This window comes from Zonotrichia albicollis, chromosome 16 (assembly GCF_047830755.1).
Source record: "Zonotrichia albicollis isolate bZonAlb1 chromosome 16, bZonAlb1.hap1, whole genome shotgun sequence".
Lineage (NCBI taxonomy): Eukaryota > Metazoa > Chordata > Aves > Passeriformes > Passerellidae > Zonotrichia > Zonotrichia albicollis.
In genome coordinates this window covers 5113287-5125600 of record NC_133834.1, presented here as the reverse complement: position 1 = coordinate 5125600, position 12314 = coordinate 5113287, and positions in this window count along the sequence as shown.

Below are 12314 nucleotides of genomic sequence, written 5' to 3'. Positions count from 1 at the left end.
AGGGAGTCCACTGTAGTTCAGATTTACATGGAAACACCATTCTTTGCTGTTTTACATTAGTTTGGGACAAAAAAAAAAAGTTGTCTTTCACAGTTCCTGTCAATTAGATGTCTCATTTTGGCATGTAGCTGAGATGGGATATAGCAAGCGGAAGCAACTGAGCACTGAATCCTCATCACTGAAAGTAATACATTAAAAAATTAACTAAGGAGAAGATTCCTGTTTGTGTGACTGAGGCAGGGCATGGGGATTTGAGAATACACACCAGGACAGGTAATGGGACCTTTCCTGAGGAGGTCTGTCTGCCCGTCATCTGCTTCCCAGTATTTCTGGCTGAGGAGGATCTGGATCCATACTCACACTCCTGGTTTCTATAACACTTTACCTCCACAGATCCCTGATCACATTGCAAACGTTATTACATTTAGCCTCATAAACTGTCTTTCATCATAACAGATCGTTAATATAGCCCATTTTATGGTTCGAAGGAAATAAAGAATCGAGACCGACAGCAGTTTCAGAGCCATCAAATCCTCAGCTGGAGATTTCACAGGATTTCAAGATCCCTTCTTCCATCCCCATGCACTCGCTGCCAAAGAAACATAAGTCATGCATGTCAGTATCTCAATTATAAGAGAAAATCAATGACTGTGCAGCCCCATACTTTGACAAGTAAAACTACTCCTAATATTGCGGCTTAATACCTTTATTATTATTTATTCAAGCAGTTTTGTAGTGCTTTTCTTTTTAAACTTCTGAAGTGCCTCTGTGTAGACTGGAAGGAGGCTGCTTTTATATTAGTCTTTGCATTTGTCTGAACTGATTTTATAAGAACATATGTGTAAGATCCACAGAGAATCAGAAATATTTCCCACTGCTCTCAAACATAGACACACAGGGTTTCAGGACACCCATTAATAATCCCTGCTCTGGGGAGTGCCTCACTATCAAAGTGCTGGGTTGGTTTATTAGTTTACAGGTTATTGCTTCTCCAGTTTAGATTTCTCTCTTGTATCTTTTATGATGCAGAATATAGACTGTGAGCTGGAACCTTGGGTGCAGCTGGACTCTGAGCTGTGCAGCCGAGGAGAGAGGAAAGGAATTAGTTTGCTCCCTGATGCAGGAGCTGCTTGGGAATTATTCTGACCCTTGTTATAAATCAGGTACATGAAGTGGAGCTGCCTGTGAGTACATTCCTCAGGCCAGACAATATCAGAACTCTTCTTTTCCTCTTATTACTGGCACAGCAAGGTCGGGGGTGTGGGTGCTGCAGGGTTGTGTGAGGGCTCTCTCCATGGGGCCATTGTAAAAGGTGTAGAAGAATGGCAGAAATTCACCTCCTGGATTTCTCTTTTCAAGCCATCCCCACTGCATTTAATTAGTCTGGAAGAGAGCATGTTCAGAAAATACTAGTGAATCGACGCCCTAGGGGAAGCAGGGAGCAGAGCACCCCTGGGGCTGTTTAGCCCAGCACTCAGGTCTCCCTGGCTGGCTGCAGTCAGTAGAGAGAGGCTTTGGCCTTTGGTGCAGAGTGGGAACAGCTTTGAACCCCACTGTCCACAGTCAGGAGTCACCCCTGCTGTGCCTGACATTGGTTGTTTCATCTCTGGGTTTCTGCAGCTCCTCCTGATAGAGGTATGAGCCTGCCAACCATGAGCTCAGCTCAGCTGTTTCTGCACATGGGGCATCAGGTGTGCAGGGGAGCCTGAGGTTGGAGTGTGGGCTGCTGAGGAGTTCAGATGTGTCCAGGATTAGGTGATACCTGAGTTAAAGCTCTGAAGCTCTCAGTTTATGTGCTCATATTTTGAAGGAAGATGAGGGGGTTCTGGCTCTTTTGTGCGTTGGTCCCTTTGCTGTGCTCCCAGGATAACAAGATTATCAGTCCTTATTCCGAAAGACAATTCTAAGAGGTTTGCTTTGTTCTGAAGTTGTCCCCATGACTCTTATTGTATGGAACATCTCTTATTTAATTGATTGTGTGAGAGGAAGGCTCAGCCAATCCATCAGGCATTGCAGAACCACTCCACTCTACTTTGTTGTTGATGAAACTTTTTTTTTCCAGTGTAGAATTCAGCCAGCAAAAAAACAGTGTTAGAAGAAAAAACAAACATAACACTTAAACACAAATTGTTCCCTTTCCTAGCGAGCTGCACTCAGCTGCACATCTGAAATAGAAGTGCTGGATGTGCTTACATGCTTGAGACTGTCAGGTCATGTTATTGTTTTGGTTTCTTGCACTTGCAGCTTAGTAAGGAAGCAATAGGGGAATGTTCATTAATGTTTGTGTCAATAGTAACAGCCCACATATGAGCACTAGCAGATTTTCCTGAGAAAGCTCAATGCACAGGGTAGGATTTAAAAACATGGCAGCAAGCCAGCATGCCCTGGCTGGGCCTGGAAACATCTAGGTAGCAATTTGACTGGTGCTCTGTGGAAGTTTTTTTTAGTCAGATTTAGCGACCTATAAATAGAGGAGTACTCCAGCCCTTGTAGGACTTTTTTATGCTGTGTCATTGGTGTTTTCTGAGCTGCTCTGCAGGCTGGCAGAGGAGGATTACAGATCCATGGGGCTGAGAAGAGAAAGGAGCAACCTTGGTGCTGGGGGAGAAATTTGGAAAGGGGCTCCTGCTGAGATTACAGAGCCTGGCAAGAGTGAAGCAAGTCACATCTGCTGAAGGATTTTGCTGAAAACAGTTTTTGGGGTGCTTGATCTCAAACAACAATATTTTTCATATATTCAGTACCCTTGAAACGAACAATCTTTGATTTCTTTGCAAAAATTTCTGCAGAAATTATTTCAACAACCACTGAAATGAAAATGACTCTCTGGAAATGTGTGAGATACACCTCCAGAAACACTCCAGACTACCTAAGAGAGCTAAAAAAGCTCCAGCTACCTAAAAGAGTCAGGATTACATCATACAGACAACCTGGTGCTGTCTGATGATAATTTTATCCTCGATATTTATCATGAGATAACAGCTGGCTGTTCTGGGCACTGTAGGCAGGGGGTATGGAACAGACAGAGTCATCATGAGGCAAGATTGAGTTTGAGTACTGTTTACATAATTTTCATTTGTCAAATAACAGCCCCTCATAGATCACAACCATGACAGCGCCTGTGGATGGTATCATCCATCAGCAATCTACTCTGAGAGCAGCAGAAGCTTTGTGTTGCTGCAGTGGCCAGAGGAATCATTTCCATGGATCAGTAAAGACAGCAGTAATTGCCTTAAAGCTCACTATAGTTTATGTAGGAGATTTTCAGGTGCTTGTGGTGATCTGTCAGATGGGAGACAACATGCAAATGGAGTGGATTGTAAAAATTACTGTGGCATAGCTTCTAACAGTAAAACTCATACCCCTCTGTTCCTGAGAAGTGTGAAAGTACTGAAAATAACTCCATGGTCCTTGCAGAAGTAACAAGAATGTCAGAGTATTAGTATGATGCTAATAGTATAGTCAGTCCTATAAATCACTTAATTGTGACAGCAAATTAAATAGTGTTGTTGTCTAGAATTCACCCACAGTTAAAATGATATATCTTGATGAGACAAATGCCTTCTGTGCTGCCAGTAATAAATTAGCTCCTCTTTCAAGTGAGAAAACAATTAAAAACTTGGTTGAAAAGGGCATACTTTCTCTGTGGCCACTGATCCCTCAAACTCTGGAAATAATAAAGTGGTTCTAATAGTTGTTCATTGTTACACAGTTGGAGGAGGAAAAATCCATTGCCTCATTATGTTCAAGACAGTTATGAAATTACATTGGGAATATTTGAGAATGTAAGAGGGATCTAACCAAATGGTTTCAACATTGACAATGTGTCATCATTTGCAGTTCATAATGCTGCTGTTAACTTTTGGAGATATCAGTCAGTGCACACAGTAGAAAATGAGAATAAATATTTACCTTGCATTTATATACTGCATAAATAACAGCAAAGTACACAGTAGACAAGTCATGATTCCATTTTGAGGGTTGTGTAACAGAAGTTTCAGAATTACAGGAGTATTCATTTTCAACACTGAAATATGTGGAAGCATTCAGGCAGTTCTCAACAAAATGGGCAACAATGCCTTGCCAGTGAAACAGTAACAAAATGATTTATGAATTACTTCTGAATATTAGGTGAAAATTTGCCTACTCTGATTTTTAAGTTCTTTATATGTTGAAGATATTGAAGATGATGGAATTGCCTGGTGTCTGAATGTCTCTTTCATGATACATTAAATTTGTTTGCCATCTAATCAAAATTATCATGCTGTCTGGTGCTTGAGTTGAGCACATAAAACTGAAGCCACAGTAAAGAATCCAAGTCAGCCTTGCATAAAGACCTTCCGTGGCAAGGCAGAAGAGTGCAGGCAGGTGTCCTTTAGTGGGCCACAGAGACTCTCACATTTCTGTCTTCATCTCCCTGTACTAAGCAGACTCACTGGAAATAGAGAGATTTTAGGAGCTCCATTGAAAGACCTACCTTTAACAGAAGATTGGAAATACATTTATAAAAATTATTGTGATTTGAAAGATTTTATGAGGCATCATGTTCATATACTGCAGGAGTTTGTTTTTAGAAGAGTTTCTAATCCTGGTTATCTCCATTTCAGAAAACTTGTGGAGTTTACTACATCTCCTCCTGTGTCTAGAGAGTAATCAAATAAATATTTCCTCTTGGAAGCAGGTTTAATATTCCAAAGCTCTGCAAAATATTGAGCCAGTTAAAGTTGAAGTTCAAAATTAATTTTAGCTGACCATATAAATTCTTTTATGAATCAACATAAAAAGAAACAAGTACTGAAGTTGTTTGTTAGTGCCATTCTAAGTAATGAACTGAAGTTTGTGATAATTTAATTGTGCTTTTGATGGACTGTACAAATGTACTCTTAGAAGAAAATACAATTATATACTGGAGAAAATGGCATTAAAATGGAGTATTGTCCCTTATTTCATAGGTGCTTATCTCCTGTTTCTGCACAAAAAAAATGATAATTAAAAAAGCAGATATGCTATCAACTTTTTAAGTTTCATCCTGGAAATGAGGTTGGATTATTCCATGAGGAAATCAATGTTATTTTCCTACTCTCTTCTGTTTCAGTAAGAAATGCTCTGCCTAAATCCTTCTTTGCTCTGCATTTGAAATTCTTCTTCTGTATCTTTAGGTGACTCTAGGCTGAGCTCTTGTTTTTGTTCTCAACTTCATGTGAGCCTCCTTTTCTAACCCTTCCAGGAGCATTTTGGAACTAGTTTGCCCTGAAACCCTGGCATCTGAGAACACTGGAGGATTAGTTTTAAACTTGTTAAACTGAATTAACACTCCTGCCACACGATTCTGGCCTGTGCCAGTCCTTCTAATCTTGTTCAGAGTTTAGGATAATTTGTTTAGTAGGGCTGATCAGCTGGAGGTTAATTCAATTGGACTTTGGCTATTTATTCATGCCCAGATTTGCTAAGTGTCACAGCAGATACATGAGGTCTCTGTTACAGTTATGAGATGGCTTCATTAGTGTGACGGAGAGTCCATCTGGGTGACTTCCTCTCCTCAGTGCAATAACTGCCTGTCAGGGCTCTCTCCAGTGGAAAAATCCTCCTTATGTAACATCTCCCTTTCATTTGTGTTACCAGTGTATTGATTAGAAGTTAAAAGGCACCTCTCTCTTCTGATTGCTGGGATTGCTGATAAACTTTCTCAGAGGTGTCAGTAGTATTCCAGCTCTACATTTTCAACTGATACCAGAATTTAAAATAAAAGCACTGAAGTGTTTTAAAAGCCATTTATTATTAATTATGTGTTTTCATGAAGGATTTTGGTCCTTCTCACTTGAAGGTCCACTTTCCTCCTGATAGAGGTGCTGCCAATGTTGGGTTGGAAGATGGTCCGTGTTTGCACTGTCCAGAATTGACTACCCAGAAATGTAAGACAAAAAGGAAGGAGAAAATTCCATCCTGCTGAAACCTCTGGAGGAATTTAGGTTGGCAGAATGTTGTTACTCAAACTGGAATGTGGCCAGGACACCAGGATTAATGTTAGCACAAAATGCCATTTGATTGCAAGTGTTCAGATAACCTTGGATGAAAGTCTTAACAGAAAAGAGGCTCTTCTAACAGAAAAGGGCTCCCTGATGTTGGCTGGGACTTTGGTTCAGGGTTGACTCTGGTAATTTTTGCTTTTTGCTTCAGCAGTTTTTGAATGGGACAGCTCTTGAATGGTAACAGATCTCCTCTCCACAGCCTGCAGCACAGCAGATTATTTCCCAGAGAGAATTCCATGCCACAGACTGATGTCTCTTTTTAGAGATGTTTCCTGATATATCATGCAAACAAGACAAATAAGAGCTTGACAGGAGACTTGCTAGGGGCAGGTCCTAAAGATAAGAAAGCAGGACAAATGTTCAGTGTTGAGAAGGCACTGGGACAAACTGAGCCTCTGCAGCCACATAAATGCAGAGTAGCTATTTGTGTCATGGGCTTGCTCCTGAGCAAGTGAGACCATCATTTACCCCATTCTTATTTTGTTCTCCTCTCTGTTTCTTTCTACTGTCAGTCCTCTCATACATGTTATGGTTTGGGCTGGCAAGACCAGGAAGTTTCCAGCTAAAGCTTTGGTGATTAAGAGCAGTGTTAATAAAAATCTCTTCTCTTTCTCTCCCTTTTTTTTTTTTTCCAATTAAATTGTAAATCTGTGCTGAGGAACAACCATTGGCTTCCAGGGACTGAGAAGTGTTCCCACATGCTTGGCCATCTTCAGAAAACCCTGTCACAGTTACAGACCATGAAATATGGTTTCCAACAGAACAATGTTCCCCAAACCAGCTGGGACCAGCATTGCAACTCAGCATTCTTTGCAGAAGTTTATTTAGTGTTGACTTGGAAGCTACATTAGAGGTTTGGAGAGGAGTTTCTGCTTTTCTACACAACAATGCAACATGGATCCCACAGAGAAGCAGATGATGTGTCTGTAGCCACCCTGGTCCCCAAACCTGCTGCTGGAGGGGTGGCCCTTGCCCTGGGCCTGATCCCAAATGCCTGCCCAGGGAAAGGAAAGCATCCAGGGAGATGTTGAGGTGACTTGCCATAAATTAGGAAGCGGGATGTGTCTGCAAAAGGCAGGGTGTGTTCCCACGGGACTGTGTCCCTGTCTGGAGGACAAAGAGAAATGTGCAGCTCCATCTCTGGGTGCTTTTCTGACACTACAGCTCCATCTTTTCTGTAAGGCAGGAGCTCCATGGAACGGGAACAATCCTTACGGGGTTGTGTGCGAGCTACATGCATGCTTTAAGTTGTATGTGAGCATGAGACTTGCTTTGCTGTTTGTTTTTGAGGGCAAAACACATTACTGCTGTTATGTGGTATGAATGTGACCTGAACTTTTTAAAGTAGAGCTATTTTCCATTTTACCCAAGCTCCACTGATGTTTTCCCTTGTTTTTCATGAGAAGACACTGATTTTCCCTTTTCTTCCAGCTCAGTCTTCCCATTCCTTTCCTGCAGCGCTGAGGACTTGTATATGAGCCAAGATATGATTCCTCTAAGAATATACTTAATTTAATATTCCTTTTTCCAGCCTTCATTATTTTTCATTTATAGGTTAACCAGCACCTGAGATGCTCAGTGCTTTCCCTAACTTTGTTTTGACTAGTTAAACTTTTAAATTAAACATTTTTATTCCCCTCTCCTTCAGTTTGAGGGTTATTGTATAATTCTGCATTTTAAAAACCCAGCAAATGGAGAAGTGATCACAGATACATTTCACTGAGAAAAGATAGATGACATAAAGGATTGAACATGCTATCCCACAGATACCCCTGCACCTGACAAAATAGGCCAGACTCATTCTTTATGTGGCTCCACCAGGGATGAACAAGCCTCAGGGGCTGTAAGGAAGACCACGTGCTGACTTTTTGTGTCATGGAGTCCCTGGAACATTGAATATGTTCTTGATATGCAAGAGTAGGCTGAAATCTGCAATCAGCTCCATGAGTGTACTTGAATCTGAGTCAGGAGAAGTGACACCTGCATGATGAAGAAGGGCATTCATTCTGCTCTGCTCAGGTCTGTACCAGCCTACTGGTGTGGACAGAGTTCAGCCTGTGCTGTCTTGGGCTGAGGGATCACACAATCATGCTCCAACAATCATCTCCTATATATTTCTACTACGTGCTGGACATCTCAGTGCTCTGCTGACAAGTGCATGAGCACATCCCCTCTTATCTGAGTATCTGTACATGCACAGCAGCAAACAGCAGCACATTGGACTTACCAGTATGAATGGGGCAAAATCTGTGTGACCTTCATGTGGAGCTGCTTTCCTTCTGAAAGATCACTGCTGTCTTGGGGATATCAGTGTCAATCCAATGAGTCCCCCACTATTGCAGGGAAATGTGGTACAGCTGTGCAGGCTCTGTGGTGCTGTGCATCTCACACCCCATGCCCAACATTAATAACAGGACTTGGTACAAAAGACTAAAAGTCTCAAAGACAGCGCATGAAGAGAAAAGGAGAGACCAATGCATGTCACCACTGCCTTAAAAGGAAGCATAAGAGGAGAAAATTCCTAGGTGATCTCTTCATGTTATCACCAGGAATGGTCCTTTTGGGAATGGTGCAATGAGGAGCCTTTGAGAAAATGTTGTTAAAGGAATTTTTGTTGGAAATGTTATTTCGATACATCAGGCCGTATTGTTTTGATCACTCCCTTTTCAAAAGTAACTTTTAGGTTACAGTGTTCTGCTTTGATGATTTTTCAAAAAAAGTTGCAGTCATTTCACTTCATGTCGATTTTTTTAATCCACATTTTATCTTATATAGGAAAAGTGAGCAAAGGAAAACATTTGGTTGACCCAAACTACCTGCAGGACATGCTGTTTTTGTGAAAAGCTTTAAAATATTTCTTCCTTTTTTTCCTATTTGGGTGAAAATCTTAGCATGTCTCACATTTTGTAAAGGACAACACATGAGGGCATGTGGTACCTAGACCAAGGTGCTAAAGCAGGACTGGTACTGAATCTCTCTCTGGTGCATCTGAATGCAGATGGGTTTTGTATTTATAAACACAGTGAACCCATGTTTCAGTCATGCCACCAGTGTTTCTCCATACTTTGAGGAATTCTTACCCAAATCCCCTGTGTGTACATACATGTATAAAATCAGTTACTGAAAGCAAGAGAACAAAACTACTATGAAAGTAGCAAGACCTCCAGAGAGTGATGCAAAATATGAATCCAATAAAACTTTTCTGATGATATCCATAAATACAGACCTGAAGTGCTGGCCCTGCTGTCCTCTCCAGTACCATTCCACCAGAAATATGTAACTCACATCTGAGTCATCCCCAAGGAGAGCAATAGATGTTATACACTGGAAATAGTTTAATTTCTAACTGGTCCAAGCACAGTTCATCCTCTTTCATCAGGCAAGAGGAAGATGAAGAATTTTAATATGTCCTGGTGAGATCATGGGACCTCTGAGTCTCTAGGCTTATTCAATGCAGTCGGTGCATTTTGCCAGTTCCATGCAGGAAACTGCAGGTGTGGGAGAATTTGGGCTCCCAGACTCCCCTGCAAGGTCAGGAGAGTGATGATGTTTGTGTAGAAAGTTGGGCTTTTCTGTTTGCTCTGTGCAGGACCATGAAATCTCCATTTTCAGATGAGGGAGATTCTTTTTTAGTCTCATGAGTTTATAGCAAGGTATTCTAATGTCTTTATTTCCAGAGGCAGGGATGATGGATTCCCACTTGAATAAAAAAGTCTCTTGGCAGATTTGTTTGGTGGGATCTAACACTTCATTTACCCTGGGAGACTGTAGCTTGCAACATCCATTTCTTGATAACTCCCAGCCTGTAAGCTGAGAGCTCATAGCCTCTGCTGTCCCTCCAAAATAGTTGTCCCAGCATACACAGAGGGCTGGCTCCCAGGAATCTGCCCACACCTCACTTTAATGCCCTGTAAATAAGTTTCCCTGGGAATAAGTGACTGATGGCTGCAATTACAGGATGAGATCTTTGGAACGGATCCAGCCCCCTCTATAGTAGAGTCAAAGGGCAAGAAAGATCTTTCAGGCATCCTGCAGCTGTGAGGTGGCTTTGCTTTGGGCATAAACAAGAAATACATTTTCTGGGCTCTTGGAATCCACAAGTGAAAAGGGAAAAAAAAAATGAGGAAATCAAATGGCTGAATTACTAACTCATCAGAAGCCAGTAGGGATTGTGGTAGTACAAGCTACATTATATTGTCAATTTGTATTGTACATTGGGAGCAACAACAATCACGTTATTTTGAAATTAAGAGTAACCTGGAGGGGGAAAATAAACTAACAGTGTACCACATAGTTGAGAGGGAGAGAGAATTTGTACTTGGCAATAATCAATACTCATGTATGTCTTCTAATTGAGTCAGCCCAGTCTTCCTCCAGGATGTGACAGTGACAACTGAACTCCTCTTCTCGTTTGATGGATTTGGTTGTGCTGCAGCTGTAAATAGAGAGTGCACCAGAAATGGCTTTGGTTTGTCCTCAGCATCTGAGCACCAGCTCTGCTGGGTCCTAAATATCAATCAGGGGATCAGGCAGGACAGGGGCACTGATGCTGTGTTGCCTGGGACAGTTGGGGGTCACAACCAAGGACTTTCTCCAGCATTCAGCTGCAATCATGTAAAACAAGCATCTTCTGAAGAATCAAATCATGAATTCTGCTGGCTTCCTCAACAATTTGATCCTTGTCCTGTCTCCTAAAATATTTTAAAAATACTCTACTGCCAGAGGCACTGAGTGGGTTGGCTGATCAGCATGACCCAGTGCTTGGGAATCCACAGCTGAAGTGTGTGTTGTTCCTTTGGAGTCTGAGGTCCTTGCTTATGTGTGCAAACCAGCAGTGGTTGTTGGATTCGTGATGGAAATAATTGCAAGGACTCAGGGCTCTCATCTGGCACGGGGCCAGGGCAGACCCCAGGCACCCTTTTCTCACATCTCCACGTCCTGGCACTTCCTAACTTGTATTAGTTCCTCTGTCCCTCTGCTGTGGCTGGAGGCACAGTTCAAATGAAAGGCTTCCCTTTTCCCTCCTGAAATTGCTGCTTGCCTTGCCGACTCAAGCTCTTCCCTTGCTTTGCACCGGGGGGTGAGTCAAAGCCCTGGTCTATTCATATTTCACATCATGTGCACATTAATTGGTGCTTTACAACCCAGGAACTTCCTAAGGAAGCACAGATTTGGTCTCTTAACAATTTTACTACAAACACATTTCGCCCCCTTCCTTTTCCCTCTTTGTCATAGATAAGATTCATTTTTTTCTGGACATGAATCCATTGCCTGAGGTTTCTCAAATCTCTGCTCTGGGACAGTGAATTCTTATCTCTGAGGCAGAGTGGGAAAGGAAAAGTAGTACATGAGGGGAACTGTGACTCATGCAGAAATTGAAATGATGAAGCAGATGCTGCTATTACAAAAACCCAGAGGTGTTCAAAGACCTACTGGTGGAAAGGCAAAAGCCTGGGCTTTTCAGACTTGAAAGCTTCTGCATTTTGAAGCTTTGAGCAGCACATGAGGGCTGCAGACTCGGGAGCTCTCTGCTTGCCTGCTAAGTCCTTTCCATGTCAGCAGCAGTGCAGCGGAGCCGAGAGCTCGACTGCAGGCAGCACACAGCTGATTTAACATCTGATTTAAGCCTGATCAATAGAAGATCTGTTAAAACTTGAAATGCTGCTGCCTTCTTCTCTGCAACAGAAACTTTAATTTACTTTTTTTGTCCTCTTAAGGGGCTGAATCTGAATGAAAGGAAATAAGGAGAAAACATGCCTGATTTTTCTATTTCAATGAATGAGCTGAAGGAGGCACCTATGTGTCTGTCATCCTGAAAAGCTCCTTGTTTTGATGGAGCCTTAATGGATTTTTCAAAAGACTCTTTGAGTGCCTCACCCAGCTCTATTGGAAACAGTTCTGTTTTGAAGCTGGCACCTTGCCATGTCTATTTATATTCAATATTGCCTTCAAAAATAGCATTGCTTCTGTCTTTTCCCAATATTCAGGGCAGTGTTAGTGCATAGGATGATGAGCTGGCCTTGCCTCCCCTGTGCTAGGGAAAATGCTTCAGGGGAACCAAGACAAGCTCCTCTCCTCAAGGACGGATAAAATTCTAAAATTCCTTTGCCACACAGATATCACAGAAGGGAGAAAAGATCTGTAGATGAACAGGAAAGAAAAGTTTACAGCTCTCAACATGGAGACTGCCCAGCATCCCAAAGTTATCTGCTCCAGACCCTGTAAACAGTCCTGCATGTCTAACCTGATTTGCTCTCACTGCAATTTAAACCTGTGTCATCTTGC